General features: G+C 47.8%; 1 non-coding gene across 1 annotated transcript; it reads right to left on the bottom strand.

Annotated features, from left to right (window-relative positions):
* Positions 1–1,149: 1,149 nt before the first annotated feature.
* Positions 1,150–1,257, bottom strand: LOC119000857 (U6 spliceosomal RNA). The gene has a single exon (XR_005069422.1). It is a non-coding gene; the product is annotated as a U6 spliceosomal RNA (small nuclear RNA).
* Positions 1,258–5,477: the final 4,220 nt, after the last annotated feature.

Below are 5,477 nucleotides of genomic sequence, written 5' to 3'. Positions count from 1 at the left end.
GGATTTGGAGAGCAGGCCCACTCCCCCCGCCGTCCTAGTCCGGCCCTCCCCAGCCTGCCCCCACTGAACAACAGGCATGCGTTATTATAAAGCCCTCCTCTTCTCTGTGGTCCCAGCGAAAGCCCAAGGATGTGCAAACGTCTGGAGAAGAGTTTGTCTTCCTAAGGAAGCCATTTTGGGCCTAGCTTGTGCAATTTAGGGAGATAGTGTGGAGACAGGCAAGGCAGTCTGCCTTCAGAACTGCGTCCTAACGTGGCGAATTGGTCTGGAGCGGGTCCCACTGCCGAAAGATTGGCTGATGTCTGCGTGATGCCCCATACTGCCAGGCAGTCAGCTAAGAAATCCACCAGCTGGGGATTTTTTTATTTATTTGGCTGGAGGGCATAACAGACTGCTAGAAAAGAAAAGTTTTTTTCTAATTATAAATTTAGTTAATACTTATTGACCAAACTTGTAAAGTAACCCCCTCATATACTCAAAAAAATTTTTTTTAAGAAGCAGAAGAAACTGAGGATTTTTGTTGTTGTTGTCGACTTGACCACGTGCAGTCTGGCCTTTCGAATGGCTGATCTGGAATGCCTCCTGAATCCGGTGGCCCTGGAGGGAGGGCTCGGAGGGGTGGTGCTTGAGTAGAGCGCTCGCTTTTTGACAGTCATTCAGACTCTTTTTTGTGAGCTAGAGGAGGTCATTAAATAAAATGTAAAAGGGGGTCATGTAAAAGGCGGCTGTCCTCTCCTTCTACCTGTGGCGGGAGGGTCCCTCTCCGTTGTTGGGACTGCCTCTCACAGCCTTGCAAGGATGGCTGGCTCTTCTTCATGAGCACAGACACCAGGCAGCTCCCAACACACAACTTGGTTCAGCTATAGCCCCACCCGCAGAAACTTTAGACTCCACGCTGAAGCTGCCTGGGCTGCCCCTCCACTGATGTCCCATGGTACTGAGTCAGAAATTCTCTTCTAAGCTGTCCTCTGCTGCAGGCCCCCATTCCTGTGGGAGGCCCTAAGCAGGTCTGTGTTTTATAAACTGACACTTGGTGCACGAAGCTATCCTGTTCTTCACTTTGAGCATCTTCAGGGCTCCCTCGCTCAGGCAGAGCCGCTTGCGGTGCCTTTAAATTTTTTTGTTTTGGTGTTGTCATTTTTTTTTGACAGAAATTTGGAACACTTCACAGATTTGTGTGTCAGCCTTGCACATGGGGCTATGGTAATCTTCTCTGTATCGTTCCAGTTTTAGTGTATGTGCTGCTGAAGTGAGCATGCCTGGAGTGCCTTTTAGCAAGCTGGGCCTTCTTCAGAGAATTCCACATTTTTTTTTTATTTTTTAAAGATTTTATTTATTTATCTTTAGAGGGGAAGGGAAGGAGAGAAGGAGAGAAATATCAATGTATGGTTGCTTCTCGTGAGTCCCCTGCTGGGAACTGGCCTGCAACCCAGGCATGTGCCCTGACTGGGAATCGAACCACGATCATGTGGTTCGCAGGCCTGTGTTCAATCCACTGAGCTACACCAGCCAGGAAGAGAATTCCACATTTCTTCTCAGTCAACTGATCCAATTCACTCTTCCGAAAACCACAGAACTCCTGACAACTGCTGGGAACCCTGGGGGCCTCCTAGAAGGACTGGGGGACAGGCCGTCTGTTCACCTTGACCCTTGGGGCTCATTTAGGCTGGACGATGGGAGGAATCAGACTGAGAGAAATGGGTTAGGAGCTGTCACACGATGCACACAGGCTAGCAAACAAAGCTCGCAACCTATCAGACCACTGAGCAGGGACAGTTAAGCTTCCTGTTGAGCATGTCCTGTGTGGAGGGCAAATTGATTTTCTCACTTGATTCTCTGAAAAGCCCACTCAAGTGGGAAGTTTATTATCCTTGTTTTCTGGATGAGAAAATTATGGGATAGAGAAGGCAAGGGACTTGCCCAAAGTCACACACTGGTGGCCGGATTTGCTAGAACTTGGACCCAGTAAAGTCTCTTCCTTCCATCCTCACATCTCTATCTCCTCTTTGCTCAAAAAAAAAAAAGTCATCATCCTTCCCCCAGAGAAAGATACGATTTAGAGGTAGGAGTAGAGGAAAGGATCGGCTTCCTTCCCTCTCCAGGGTGAGGTGTGTGAAGGAAAGCTGGGGAGTTTTTCTACTCCACAAAGTTTAAGAGCCCCAGCTGGAGATGGGCCTGTGATCTTGTCCTTGTTTGCATGTGACATTAAATCAACTAAAGTCGGCCTCACAGTCTGTGCAGGTCTCCTCTGATACCAGCGTGCTGGATAAAGAAATAAGGAGATGCAGAAACTCCTTTCTCAAACACAGAGCAGTTTTAAACATGACTCCTAATCTCACAGGGCCACTTGGGGCCCTTGGACCCCAGGGTGAAGTGGGAGTACGATCTTATCCATCCTACAACGTGCTTATTGAGACACATGGATGAGATGCACAGAGAGGAAGCTCTCTTTCCTTGTCTTCTTGCTACTGGGATCTTTCTGTAATGGTGATATGTAATAAAATGACAGAGACGCCTGTTATTCTGCCCTTCTGAATTGTGTGAAGTGAGGGCGGGCATTTCCACAAAAGCACTTCGCCTGCATGAAAGTTTGATAGAATGAAATTTCAGAGTTTCTAGTGGGTAAGTAGCTGGAAACATGTAGGGGGGAACTGGTCTTCTCTCAGCACCCAGTAAATTATAGCAAATGAGTGGGCATCCCTGAAAGAGGCTTACAATCTCTTTGGGGTAACATGGTGTGCCTGGCCACAATTAGATTGTAAATTCGGGTCTGGCTCACTGGTTGAGCTGGTTCTCATGCTCAATCCTATGTTTATAACAGAGATGACAGGAGGGCCATGCCTTTCTAATTAGATCAGGGGCCCGGAGCTGCCACTGGGCCTCCCTAAATGTGATTGGTGGTGGCACAAAGGGATGCGACTTGGAGCTGAATTCACTGCACTGCTGCTGCAGCCGGCATACCACACCCCCACCCGACCCCCGATTCCATCGGAGGCTGAATATCCAGTTTGCGGATTAGACAAGCCTGTGTACAACTTTTCCTCGTAGATTTCAGACCCAGCCCCCTTCCCCACCTCCTAGCACATCTGTTTGAAGGGAAGGCAGGACCGTGTTCTCAGGCCCACCGCTCTGCTAATCGCCAGCAGCTCTGATGCAGGTAGAGGTTTCCAACTACAGCGAGTCTAAGATGAAGTTTGGGGATTAGGTGTCTCTGCTTTCCATTACCACAGATAGAAGAGCTGGCGGAATGTCTGCCCTCGTAGCCAGCTGGCTGGGCAAAGGTGAAAGGAGAGGAGGAAAGAAAGAGTTATGTATCAATCCACTTTTTCCATCCGCACGGTCCTCTAAGGTGCCCCGCTGGCCTGTTTCCTCTCTGTCACGACCTGGGAAACTGAAGCTCTAGGGAACATATCTGAGTTACCCAAAGACACAGAGAGGCCTGTCCCCAAGGGCCTGTCCTAAACTGTGGCGGGCTGGTGTATCTGTTCCCAACATCAACAGTAAAAAGGCAGACAAGCCTATACTGTCAGTCTTCAACTTAAGGGAAATGCTGCTTTGGCTTGCTGCTGAGAAAAAGATGTTTGCTCTCTGGGTAAAGACGTCCTGAGTGGAAGATCTCACCTTGATTTCAGAGCTTAAAAAAGGTCCCATTCCTGTCCAGGGATATTTTATTCCCTGTTTTAGAACCGTGCTCTGCACCCATCGGCCTCTGAACTCCACGTTTGTGATGATGTAGCAAGAAAGACGCCCAGCTTGATTCTAGAGTCTCAACGGGTTTTCACTGCAGGCCGCAGTGATGGAGGGAGGAGGGTGTCCACATTGGGCTGAAATTTGCAAATCAATACAATGTGCTGGCTTGCTTGGAACTTCCCCATTTTGTTAAGGATTACGTTTCTACAAGGTTTTCAGATGAGATGTTAATCATCGGCTGTTGGCCAGAGAGGGCCAACCCTACCAGCAAAGAAATGCGTTTAAGATGTTAGAGAGTGACCGTCGAGGCGTATGTGCGCGGAGGCCTGAAGAATATGAAACCAGTTAAGAACTCAAAGGTCATTTTGTTCAGGGCAAAATTCTTGTGCCTGGTGCTGACAGTTTGCCCTCTGGGTGTTTTCAGAGCTTAAAGGATCAAGCTCGTCCACATGAAATATGGAATGTCTCATAGAGAAACCCCGTGCCCCGCTCGGCCCAACCTTTTGGCCTTATAATTAACATGGCTTCAGCTTCCTGGTGGATACCACCCTGCTGAAAGCTCCCGCGTAGGCAAGGCCTTGCTGAACTCGCAGGTTGGCATCTCTAAGAGGTTGTTTGAAGAGGCTTAAGTAATAAAATAAAATGGAATACCCATGTTAGGCTACACGTAGGGAGGGGAGGGTCATCAACTTCCGTGTCTGAGACTGATTCTCGGTGATAGTGGGCCGTCTGGGCCACTCCGCAGAAAGCCCAGCGGGGCCGACCAGGGAGCGTCCCTGCCAGGATGGCCTGCCAGGCTCAGAGGGGTAAACTGGTCTTCCATGGAAAGAATGGCTTATTTGCCTGGAGGTTGATGGGGAAGGGTAGGCGTCTTTACTGAGCTTTCCAAGTAAAGGAAGCCTGTAATACCTTAAAACTTAAACATCCATGGGAATTCTAGGCACCAGGGATGATACATTAATATGGGGCAAAGGGGCCTTTCCATGTCTTTCAACATGGAGCACAGAGCACTTTGTTCAATGATAATGTCAGCTAATGTATAAGGTGGCCACCAGGTCTGGAGACGCAGCAATTTTTCTTTCTTTCTTTTTTTTTTTAAAAACTAGTTATAAAATGTGGCTTTTTTAAAAAACATTTTTTAGTGTTTATTTATTTATTTATTTTTTTAAAAAAGATTTTATTTATTTATTTATATTTAGAGGGGAAGGAGAGAGGGAGAGAAACATCAATGTATGGTTGCCTTTCGTGCGTCCCCTGCTGGTAGTTGGCCTGCAAGGAACCAGCCTGCAACCCAGGCATGTGCCCTGACTGGGAATCGAACCGCGATCCTCTGGTTCGCAGGCCCGTGCTCAATCCACTGAGCTACACCAGCCAGGGTCAGCAATTTTTCTATCATGTAAAAAAATAATATCAATAAACCATTGACATAGTTTTCTATGGTTCTGGACTTGGTGGCCACCCTGAATACTGAGCACTTACTGTGTGCTTTATAGGTGTTGACTAACTTAATCATCACAACAGGCCTAGCATGTAGGTATTATTATGTATCATCCCTGTTTTGCATCAGAGGATGAAGAGGCTTCCTTAGAGAAGCTAAGGTAAGTAATAAACTCACAGCTTGTCAGACTCCAGAGCTGCCTTGTAAGTTCTGCTCTCCACCCATTCTCAAGCTGAACCAGGAGTGGAAGGAAGCGGGCTGGGGTCCTATGCCCTCAGGCTTTTGGATTGTTTTCCCCGAGAATGCTTTCCTCTGGCTCTTTAGGTTGAGCCATTATCTTGCAGTTTCT

Source organism: Sturnira hondurensis, unplaced genomic scaffold (assembly GCF_014824575.4).
Source record: "Sturnira hondurensis isolate 20B ecotype Veracruz unplaced genomic scaffold, ASM1482457v3 Scaffold0016284, whole genome shotgun sequence".
In the NCBI taxonomy this organism is placed as follows: domain Eukaryota; kingdom Metazoa; phylum Chordata; class Mammalia; order Chiroptera; family Phyllostomidae; genus Sturnira; species Sturnira hondurensis.
Note: the sequence above shows the minus strand (reverse complement) of the source record. Positions and strands in the feature narration are given on the sequence as shown.